The 12,865-nt window shown below is 36.4% G+C and overlaps 1 pseudogene; it reads left to right on the forward strand.

Annotated features, from left to right (window-relative positions):
• Positions 1–4,829: 4,829 nt before the first annotated feature.
• Positions 4,830–12,865, forward strand: LOC110200512 (olfactory receptor 52E4-like; annotated as a pseudogene).

The following is a 12,865-nucleotide window of genomic DNA, read 5'->3' on the forward strand; positions in this document are numbered from 1 at the left end:
CCACTCTTATTTCCTAGACAATAGCATAGGCACTAACTTCTAACTAAAATGTCACTGGCAATCACACATCCAAGCTGAGCTAACTCAGAAATATTACCGTGAATTCTAAATGGTTTTTTTCCCCTTTTTGCGTATCATCTTAGGCACCACAGAATCACAGAATACCTGAAACAGAATATCTCAGATTTGAAAGGTACCTCAAGCACCACCTAGTTCAACCTCTACTACTACTACTACTACTACTACTACTACTACTACTACTACTACTACTACTACTACTACTACTACTACTACTACTACTGCTGCTGCTGCTGCTGCTGCTACTACTACAACAACAAATAATAACAACTAGCTCTTTTAGGGTGCTTTAACATTTGCTTTACAAATATCTCATTTGATCCTCACAAGAATGTTGGGACATAGATACTATTATTACCCTTACTTTATAGATGAAGAAATTGAGGCAGACTGTGATTAAATGACTTGCACAGCATCACACAGCTAGTAAGTATCTGAAGGCAGATTTGAACGTTGGTCGTACTGACTCCAGAACCAGTGTTCTATCTGCTGCACCATCTAGTTGCCTGAGCATTAACAAGATGGCCTTCCCTCTGTGGATTATCTCTAGCTTATTATTATTATTATTATCTCCCCACTGGGACTGTGAGATCCTGGAGAATAGGCACTGTTTTTGCTTTGATTAACCTTTGTACTTTCCCTTCATCATCTATCTTAACTTAGAAGGAAAGGATGAGATGGAAAACAGGAGTGCAAGAGAAGTTTTGAAGTTCTCTAGCAAAACTCTTAGGTAGTCAAGGCCAGCCTGGAGACTTTGTTCCATGTACGAGTCATGGACATGGATAAGGCCATAGTGAGAATGGAAAATGCAAGATTATATGCTTTGCTACCTCCAAATGAGGAAAAAACCCCTTATTGCAGGATTTAATCTTTGTTCTGTCAAGAATCTACTATGTGGAGATAATTTGACTACTTTGGGGACTCAGTTTCCTCATCTGTCAAATCTAGTGTTTGAACATCATCTCTAGGTCTCTTTCAACACCTACAATTGTAAGATTCCTCACACACATCTAGAGAATGAGTAGGATGGTACAAAAATTTTGAAAAAAACAAACCTGAAGACAAAAAAGGTATATTGGTAGAAGGCAAAGAGAAATAAGGATGGAAAAAATGTCCCTTTCTTCTTTTTTACCCTTAAGTTAGTCTGAAAAGCAATAAATTCAGTTCCAAGGAAAGAAGTCTTTGACTCTTGGAGAAATAGTTTAAGAGTATGAAGTGGGGCAAGAGTAATCTCAGAGATGAACATTAGTTAGAAATGGTAATGAATAATGTAATGCAATAAAATATAAACCACAGCATAATGTATTATTGTTGTAATTGATAACATTTATATATCACTTTAAGATCTTCAGAGTTGTTTATATGTATTATCTTGTTTGATCTTCTCAACAACCCTAAGGAGATGGTGCTGTAATAATCCCTATTATATATATATGGAAATTGGTATATAAGAGATTCATGATTATTCATGTAAGAATTGGACTATATTACCTTTGAAGGTCCTTTAAGGTCAGAAAAATAAATAAATAAATGAATGAATGAAATTCCATGGATGCTCAATTTTGAATCACCAGGGCATAAGCAGGAAAAGATGTAGAAAAATTTTAGCTAAATACACCAATACAGTGGAAGTGTAGTAGACTTGAGGACATCTGCAGAGAATAAGCATGTGAAACATCTACCAAATGCATGATATGTTCAGCTTTGCTTTAGGTAGTGGTTAGGCATTGGACCTCTGACTTGATTGATATTGGTAACTTCTGTAAGAGTAGACTCCCTCTACCAATGCAAGTCCGCCACTGCTCTGCAATTTATAATCTCATGGAGTTTCTTAGGGCACTTAGATGTGAAATGACTTGCCCAGGATCATACAGCTACTATATGTCAGAGACAGGACTTGAACCCATATTTTCCTCTTTCTGAGGTGAATTCTCTATCCACTACACCATATTGAGAAATGTCTGTTCCCAGGCAGTAACCCTGTTATCCCTAGATAAACTGAGCTTTTGGGAATGGGCAATGGGGAGTCTAAGGTCAAGAGAAGCTCCCAAATATTCCATACACCTACTATAGCCTTCCTCTCTTTCCTTATCTGTTGAATTTCTACATATCCTTGAAAACCTAACTTAAATGCCATCTCCTCTATACCAAATCCCAGTGTCCTTTTTTCAGTATTCTTTCCCTGACTCAGACCTAACAAAGCTGTTCACCTTTCTTTTATGTACTTACACACTATAGTAATATGTTATTGTGACCATTGTATACTCATAAGTCCATATATTACTATATTGTAAGCTCAGTGAGCACAAGAGACCTCGGTTCAAATCAGGGCTTTAACATTTACCATCTGTGTGACCATGATCAGTGAATTTCCATGAACCTCAGTTTTCTCGTCTATAAAATGGTGATGATACATTGTGTTTTTAGTGGGGTAAGTGCTTTGTAAATGTAAAATCATCAGATAAAGATAAATTATTAAATTTTTTTGTTGTAGACATTATATTTTTATTTCCCCTCCCCACAAGTATCATATTTTTTATGTATCATCCCCACCATCATATCACAGTGTTCTTTTTACCTAGTGAGCTGCTTAAAAATATGGAGTTATATTTTTGAATTGAGGAAATAGGAAAGCATATTAAAACATTGGTTTATGGGGAAAGAGGCAGAACAAAAGCAACATGAAGTAGGGGACAAAGTATTGATTTAGGTCCAGCTCTGCCACCAATTCATAGTAATCACTTGCTATCAGCAGAAAACCAGATCTAACTTTAATGTGAAAATAGAAGCTGTCCCTACTGAGCTGCTTATTTTTCCCAACACCACTCCTCAAAACCCTTCTATATCAGTCCTCCATTTTCTCCTTCTTTGCTCGTTTCTGGTGAAGAGATAGATGTTTTTGCCAAGGTAAACACCTCTAATTATGCTTTGGATCTGCTTTCTCACCTTTTTTTTTCTCCTGAGAGCTTGCTCCTCATACATTTTTTTCTCTATTTCATCTTCATCTTCATTTTCCCCTTAATCAACAAGCATTAGCTACTAACTCCTTTCCATTTCTCCCTAATTCTTCCTGGAGACTTATGTCTCTCTTATTCTAAGCAACCAACCAAATGAAAAACAATGTAATTGCCACTACCTTTCCAAACCTCCATCTTCTTTTAAAAATGTTTTATTGATTTTTTTACAATATTGCTGTCATTACCCAATATACCCCCAACCTTTCTTGTAAAAATAATTACAGTTAGGTAAAATAGACCAACAGATAATCATATCTGACCAATAGGCAGATATCTGACAGTTTTATCACTCCACAACTATAAGCTTTTTATTATCAATCCTTGGAGTCCTTTTATTTTTCAAGAGGCAGCTTGGTGACATAGTAGGTAGGGTTAGACCTGGTATCAGGAAGGCCTGAATTTAAATTGTGCATGAGGCACTTGCTAGCTGTGTGACCCTGCCTTTCTCAGTTTCCTCATCTGTAAAAATGGGGAAAATAATAGCATTGACTCTGTGTTATTATGAGGATAAAAATGAGATAATGTTTTTAAAGTGTTTTGCAAACCTCAAAGCACTTTACAGATGCTAGCTGTATTTCTTTTACATTATTTGTAATTGTGTATATTCGATTAATTCAATTAAGCAATCAATTAGCAAGTATTTATTAAATGCTTTTCACAGATCAGGGACTATGCTAGATATTACAGATATAAAGACAAAAAAACAAAAGTTCCTGCTCTCAAGGACCTTACATTTTCTTGGCTTTTTGGATGAGAGAATATGCACATTTACATGATCATATACTTAATACGTACAAAATGTGTACAAGGTAGTTTAGAGAAGGAGGGCACCATCAGTTGGAAGGACCACCAAAAGCTTCATGTAGAAGGTGATACTTGAACTGAGTTTGAAGGAAGCAAGAGATTCTTTGACATGGCTGTCAGTAGAAGGGCATTCAGGGCATGGAGCATTGGGAGTGAAAAGGCACAGAGGCAGGGGATAGAGGGTCATATGTGAAGGCCAATTTGGCTAGATTGTGTCATGTAGGAAAATGTATAATATGATTGCACAGAAAGGCTGGGACAAGGTCATGAAGTGTTTTAAAAGCCAAACAGGAGTTTATATTTTATCCTATTGTTCTCTTGCTTCTACTTACTTTCTGCTACTTCATCTATTTATACAAAACTTCCCAAGTGTCTCTTCCTATGATTAGAATCTGTTTTAATTACACAATTAAGCAGCCAGGATCTTACGGACATGATTAAATGGTTGCTTTACTTAAGCAGTGCTTCAAAGGCATATAGTGAGAGACTTCCTGTGGTCTTCCATTGTCTGCAAAAAGGTGCTCTCCAATCCCAAGAAGAGGTTAAGGTTTGTTCTGCTAGGTCTAAGAGGCTAGGTGGCACAGTGGAAAATTCAGGAAAAGTCATCTTTATGAGTTCAAATCTGGCCTCAGACACTTAGCTGTGTGACCCTGTGCAGGTCACTTAATCCTGTTTTTCTCATTTTCCTCGTCTGTAAAATGAGCTGGAGAAGGAAATGAGAAACCACTCCAATATCTATACCAAGAAAACCCCAAATGAGGTCACAAAGAGCCACTATCTAAACAACAACAAGGAGCTTCCTGTCCTAAGGGACAAGAAGAGCAGAATTTATGTGCGCCTTCCAAAAGCCTGCTAGTCAGAGGTCCTACTTCTGGGATCCAGATGACCCACCTACAAAAATCCTTTCTCTCACTCTCTCTCTTCAGCAATATGGCCCCCAGTGTGACTGGATGGTTAGTACCATCAATAACCAGAAATGGTAGTGAAGTTCTGGGTAAAGGTGTTCCATATTGGAATAAAAAAAATGACAAGCCCATGACTTGGCAACTGTGACTCCTTTGGTCTCCAGGTTCATTAAGGCAGACATTAATTTAGGGTCCTTCTTCCACACCCTCATCCTTGCACCCTTTACTTCCAGGCAACAAGTATTTATGAAGTTAAGTGCAGGACATTGGTTTTCAATATAATTACTTATTTAATTTTACATACATTTATAATATGTCCCTGTTAACTTCCTTCCATTGAATAGCATTGAATGATAATTAAAGCACTCATCATAAGCATGCATAATCCAGTAATACAAATTCTCCCATTGGCCATAATACACACACAAGTGTGTATATATGTATACATGTACATATATAGTTATATGTTTATGTGCATAAATGTATATGTGTAAATACATGTACGGGTACCTAAATATACACAGGCACACATATGTATATTTTATATATATGTATACATATATATAAAATATATACATATACACACACACTTAGACTTACACGTATACATTTTCACTTGTGTCTTACTCTGTGTGCCCCATTTGGGGTTTTCTTGGCAAAGATTCTGAAGTGGTTTGCCATTTCCTTCTCCAGCTCATTTTACAGATAAGGAAACTGAGGCAAACAGGGTTAAGTGGCTTGCCCAGGCTCACACTACAAACTTACACATATACTCATATATACAAATAAAATACATACGCATATAAAATGTCCAGTAGCAGGATTTCTGGGCCAAAGATTATAAACAGTTTAGTGATTTCATTTTGAATTCCAAATTATTTTCCAGCAACTAGACTAATTCACAGCTCCTCCCACAATCACTCCAACACTACTTTCATCTATTTCAATTTTTCATTATTTTTGTCAGTTTTCTGCATGTGAGGTCAAACCTTTGAGTTTTTATATGTTTGATTTTTTTTTGCCGTTCTCTTGTGGTTAACTATTTGGGGTCTTCATCTCCTTCATACAGCTATTGATCATTTGCCTAATTCTGAAAAATGTTTATTTTTATCATTTAATCATTTATTTGTTGGAGCTCTTGGTTGGTCATCTATGACTGTGTGAACTTCTTGTATATTTTGGCTATCAGGGATAGTCAACATACAGATTTTTTTTTGCATTTGTCAACGTCTCTTTTTATCCTAAAGGTATTGATTTTGTTAGAAAAATTTTTAGAATTTGATGCAATCAAATTTAAAAAAAATTTTGTGATCACCTTGATCCCTAGATTGGTTGAGAATTCTCCATCAAACCATAGATTTTTTTTGGTGGGGGGCAGGCAATTGGGGTTAAGTAACTTGCCCAGGGTCACAGAGTTGGTGTCAAGTATCTACTCTGAGACTGGATTTAAACTCAGATCCTCTTGACTCCAGGGCCAGTGCTCTATCCACTGCGCCACCTAGCTGCCCCCCGAGAAAAAGAAATATATCATAAACTTAAATATTGAAACAAATTCAAAGTAAGAAAAGAAAAAAAAAGTATGTCATATGCACAGCAGAAGATAAGAGAGGATTCAAAATATATAATAATAAATTTCCCTATCAAGAAAGCCTGTACTATGCATTACGTTGAGAGTTTTATACTCTTCTAGATGTATATGTATTTTTCCCTCTTAAACTCATTCCCAATGAAAGTAGGTTTCCAGAACTAACAGCCCCTCTTCCTTATCTAATTCCTCTGTATTGGTTCTTCCTGTTGCACCTCATTTGTATAAGATAATTACTATTTTAGCTGTTCCTGAATGGTTTTACTTTTCAAAGTCATATCATACTCAAGTCTACTCCAATCTTTCTTACAAACTATAGATTCTTAAAAAGTGTTTCTTCCAATTCTCTTTTATTTTATTCACTTTTAAAATAATATTATAATTTTGCAGAATTCAGTTTTGTTTTGTTGTTTTTCTGTTTAAATTGGTACAGTAACTGCAGATATTGCTTTCCTGGTTCTGCTTGCTTCATTTTTTATAAGTTTATGTCTCCCCCACCTCTTTGATTCATATTCATACTTAATTACTATAAAATATATTCTAATGCATTCATGCGCCATAATTTATTTAGTCATTCTCCAATCAACGGACATCAACTTTGTTTCTAGTTCTTTGCTACTACAAAAAGTGGAAGCTACCAGTTTAAAGGAGGGGGCCCTGTTTCCAGATTTTAAAAGTTCCCAGCCTAACGGGGGGTAGTCCTGATATTATGTTTTGAAAGCTTGCAGTCTCTTGGGGAAGATAAAAGGTCATGGGCATAGGACTGAGTCAGAAAGAGACATGGAAAACTTCCCCAGTGACAAGGACATCAGCTGGGGAAGTGAGCACAAGAAACTTCTGTAAAAAGAAAAGATTTGGAGAGACATATTCAGTTAATGATAACAGATTTCTTGGTCTCAAATCCAGCATTCTATATATCTTTCTCTCATTCAGTTTAATTCAACTAAAACAGTTAATATATGAAATTGTGTACCAGGGACTGAACTAGTACCTGGGAACACAAAGAGTCCTTGGCCTCAAGGAACTTATATTCTACTAACTCTGATAAGGAACCTATTTTTCCTGTATTCCCTTTTTTTTTTTTGGCTGGGCAACAGGGTTAAGTGACTTGCCCAGGGTAACACAGTTAGTAACTGTTAAGTATCTGAGGCCAGATTTGAACTCAGGTCCTCCTGACTGGTGCTCTGTCCACTGCACCACTTAGCTGCCCCAACCCCTGTATTCTTGAGAACCTTGTACTTAAGTTCTTCAAAAATCCCTGGGTACAAAACCAGCCTAGCCTTTTAATTTATGATTGCTCATCTGGCAACAAATTGTAATATGACTACATTACTATCAACACCTCTCCTTAGTAGATAGAGGCTCTATATTCATCATCATAGGACCCTCAGTCTGATAGGGAAGTACTTCCTCGCCCTAAGAATGATCCTACTGCAGTAGAGACATAATTCATCAATTTGTGGAACTCATGTGCAGTGATGATGGCACAGTATCCACCACCTGGGAATTTCCAGCTTCCTAGGAGATATAAGTCCCTTTCTCAGTGGCTCTCTAGTCTAATGAACAAGGTGTCCTTTCCAGCACATTTCCCTATCTATTAATCAATCAACAAGAATTTATTAAGGGGCATTATGTGGTAACCACTATTCTAGTTTCTGGGGATACAGAGATAAAAATGAGAAAATTCCTGACCCCCAAGGTGCTTAAATTAAACTAGAATCTAGTGAAAATGACAGGATGTAAATAGTTATGATGTCTATAATATGTCCTTTGCATGCTTTCACACTAAGTATGCATATCAGTGAAAGGTGACTATTGAAAAATAGGTCATAGAATCAAGAAAAGGCTCTGACAGGGAGTGGGTTCACTTTTTCCATTTGCAACTGCAGCTGCAATCCATGAAGCATTTTTCTTTCAGAGTCCCCAGTGGAGTGCAAACTGAAAAGTCAAATTCTTCTCCGGCTGTGAAAAGGTTAACTATAAATGGGTACCACCTCTTTGAAGCCAACTATCAACCAAAGAACTAACTCCTAGTTCTATTCCCAGTGGCTCTAGGTGTAGTAATGTACCAGAGGGCTTGTATTGTTGGTTGAGGCCAGCATGAGCAACAGACGGGAAATGCAAGTGAGCAACTCTGATATAAATATTTCCATACATTGGCTCACAGAGCAGTACCCGGTCTGGGAAGTCAATGCTTGAATTGTGTCCTTTCTCCAGCCTCTTCATTCTTCTCCTATCCTCACTCTTCACCATGGACCTTTAGTGCGTCCCTTTTCTAAAGTGGCAAAACCTATTCTAAATTCAAACTCCAAAGCAATCTCTTCCCTCTGCTGTTATAATTATCTTTCACTCTTCTGTTTCTTTCCTTTCGTCCCTTCCTACTTTTCTCCTTCCTCCTTTCCCCAATTTTCCATTTTCATGATTTAAGCCTATTTTTCCTGACTCTTAGAGCAGTGGAATTGTGTTTCTTCCTAGAATTTACAATTCAATTGGAAAGACAATCTAACACAGGTGGGAAAAGTAAACAATAATGAAAGCCAATATGGAATCATCTTCAAATAAGGAAGTCAATGATCAATTTGGTTCTGTAGCTTTGGAAGTCATCCAGAAAAGATTAAGCCCAGGATGAATTGACACTTGGAAAATTACTGTTGAGAACAAAAAGACTTGAAAAGTTATATTGGGAGAAAGAAGAACAAAGAAAGAATTGGTTCAATGGTTGGGATAGCTTAAATAATTCAACTCCAATGTTTTTTCAGTTTTCTTAATTTAGGATAATGAGGGAAGGGATAAGATATATATGTATATACATACATAATATGATATATATATATATATACATATATACACACACACACACACATATGTATATATACATGACTGCCCACACTGCATGTCTAGATCGTTCTTTTTTCCCCAAGTTTTTAAAACATTTTTATTTAAGGTTTTACATTCCAAATTCTATCCCTTCTTCCATCCTTTCCTTCCCCCCTCACTGAGCTGGTAAGCAATTGGATATAGGTTATACATGTGCAATTATGTAAAACATTTCAATATTAGTCATTTTGTACAAGAAGACTCGAATAAAAGAAAAAACGAAAGAAAGTGGAAATAGTATGCTTCAGTCTGTATTCAATTAATATCAGTTCTTTCTCTAGAGGCAGATAGTATGTTTCATTATTAGTCCTTTGGTATTGTCTTGGATCATTGTATTGGTGAGAAAGTTAAGCCTAGACCATTCTTATAAAGATTTCATATGGGTGATGAGAAAGTAGGCCTATGAGTTGATGTCTTCTTAATTCACCTTCCTTCCTTCTTTCTTTTCTTCCTTCCTTCCTTCCTTCCTTCCTCCCTTCCTCCCTTCCTCTTTTCCTCCCTCCTCCCTCCCTTCCTTCCTTCCTTCCTTCCTTCCTTCCTTCCTTCCTTCCTTCCTTCCTTCCCTCCTTCCCACCTCTTCTCTTTCTTTCTTTCTTTCTTTCTTTCTTTCTTTCTTTCTTTCTTTCTTTCTTTCTTTCTTTCTTTCTTGCTTGCTTGCTTGCTTTATTCTTTCTTGCTTTCTTCCTTTCATAGTAATAATGATAACTTTTCTCATTCTCTTAGAATATCCACTTACAAAGAGTCCATACTTTAATGCTACCTCTAGCATGGACTTCCTCTGTATGTATTTGGTAAGGTCTAGGCATTCTTCCTGATTCCATCCGGGGAGTTTATATGTGAGTAAACACATATGTATATGTGTGTGTATGTATACATGTGTGTGTATGTGTGTGTTTATGGTATATATATATCAGTATATATATATGCAGTACAAACAATGTATATTTTATAAATACACATTTCAATATTGATATCTAGCTATTTATCAGCTTATAGATATAAGTATATACATATATACTTTTAAGTATAGCAAAAAGTGTATATATACTTATAAATATATATAGAGCATATATATTCATAATTATATGTTACAGTATATATTTATAAATATATATAGATATAAGCGTACACGTACATACTTATAAATATAGGTTTATTATTGTACATATATTTTAAAATATCAATGTAAGTGTGTATATGCTTACAAATATATAGATATAAGTATACACATATATACTTATAGATAGATCTAGATGTAAATATGCGTATAGATATATCCATAAGTATATGTGATATATATCTAAAATGTATAATTAGATAACTCATTTACATATGTATGCATATTTATGTGTATATGTATAGAGCAGCTAGGTGGTTCAGTAGATAGAGCATTGGACCAGAATCAGAAAGACCTGGGTTTAAACCTGGTCTCAGACACTTACTAGCTATGTGACCCTGGGCAAGTCCCTTAACCTCTGTTTGCCTTAATTCACTGCAGAAGGAAATGGCAAGCTACTCCAGTATCTTTGCCAAGAAAATCCCAGGGAGAGTACTAGCATGCTATGGCCCACAGGGTCACAAAGAGTAGGACACAATTGAAGAATTGAAAAACAAACATGCAAATATATATGTGTATGTGAATATATATGTATGTGCACATACATCAGTACACATCCTTAAGCAATCAGATTACTATATTTAAAGTCAGACCTTAATTCTAATCTGAGGTCTGACAATTAGTACTTGAATCACCTTGGTTAATCATTAACCTCACTTTCCTCATCTATGAAGTGAGGGGATTGGATGAGATGACCCTTTAAATCTTTTCCAACTCTAAATCTCTGAGTCCATGATGCTATCTATGATCTCTGACTGCATTAGTAAAGATGAGTATTTTGCACAAAGGAGGTCTTATTACTTCTATACTTGGCTTTAGACAGACACATATGAAGTATTGCGCCCAGATCTGGTATGCTACATTTTATGAGGTGCATTGATAAATAAATGATTTAACATACATAAAAACACTTTGCAAACCTTAAGGTGCTATATAAATGTTAACTCTTATGAGCTAAAGTATATCCAGAAAATAGGGCTAGAAAACACATCTGAAAATATTTTGATTTGCTGGAATGATGGATTAAATAATATAAAATTAAATAGGATTAATGTAAATTTCTGTTTTCATTTTAAGTAGGAAACAAAACAAATGCGTAATAAAGAAGGCATAGCTACATGTCAATTTCTTTTGAAAAGAGATATAGTTGTCCTTAAATAAATATGTAAAGGCCTGTCACATAGAAAAAATGGATTTTTAAAATTTTTCCCAAAAGGGCAGAACTGAGAACAATGAGTTAGATTTGGAGCTCTACGGAAAAATTTCCTAAAAGTTACAGCTACCAAAAAAAAGGAATAGACTAACTTTACAGGTTGTTTCACCTTTCCATGCATACACTGAATATTTTTCAACAAAGGCACCTTTGCATCTTAGCACCTTGCAAAGATATAGGAGGGGGAGATTTTGTTTTAAGGTACTAGACCACATGATCATTGAGGTCCTGTCTAACTCTTAAATTTGATGATTCTGTAATTTAACCAAAAGAAGAAGGAAATTTTTAGCCAAGGAAAAGAAAATTTAGGACTGAATAGAAATGAGATTTATATCTTCACATATTTGAAGGATTAGCATATGGAATCCTTCCTTTCTATTAGTTGGTATTCCAGGGCTGGAAGCTGCCCATATCTGGATTGGCTTCTCTTTTGGTTCTGTGTATCTGATTGCACTTTTAGGAAACTGCACCATTCTGCTTGTGATACAAACTGAGAAGAGTCTTCACCAGCCCATGTTCTATTTCCTGGCTATGTTAGCTGCTATTGACCTTGGCCTGTCAACAGCCACCATCCCCAAGATGCTGGGAATGTTCTGGTTTCATTTGAGAGAAATCAGCTTGGCAGGCTGTGTTGCCCAGATGTTCTTTGCTCACAGCTTCACCACTATGGAGTCAGCAGTGCTTTTGGCCATGGCCTTTGATCGCTATGTGGCAATCTGCCACCCTTTCAAGTATACCACCATCCTGACCAATAAGACCATTAGGGCAATTGCAGGGGCCATCATACTGAAGTCCCTGACTTTCATGCTTCCCTTGATTTATCTTGTCTTGAGGCTACCATTCTGTGATTCCCATCTCATTCCTCACACCTATTGTGAACACATGGGCATTGCCTAGTTGGCCTGTTCCAGCATCAAAGTCAACATTATCTATGGCTTGGTTGTCATTTGTATAGTATGTGCAGATGTGATTCTGATTGGGATTTTCTACATCAGGATCCTCCAGGCTGTGTTTCGCCTCCCATCCCAAGATGCTCGGCGGAAAGCTATGAACACTTGTGGCTCCCACATCTGTGTTATGTTGGCTTTCTATACCCCATCCCTATTCTCCTTCCTCACCCACAGGTTTGGCAAAAATGTACCCCACTATATTCACATCCTCTTGGTTAATCTGTGTGTTGTGGTCCCACCTGCCTTCAACCCCATTATCTACAGTGTCAGGACCAAGCAGATTAGGGATCGTGTCCTTCAAATCTTCACCAAAAAATGA

This window comes from Phascolarctos cinereus, unplaced genomic scaffold, assembly GCF_003287225.1.
Source record: "Phascolarctos cinereus isolate Bilbo 61053 unplaced genomic scaffold, phaCin_HiC Scaffold_726;HRSCAF=1367, whole genome shotgun sequence".
Taxonomy (NCBI): Eukaryota; Metazoa; Chordata; class Mammalia; order Diprotodontia; family Phascolarctidae; genus Phascolarctos; species Phascolarctos cinereus.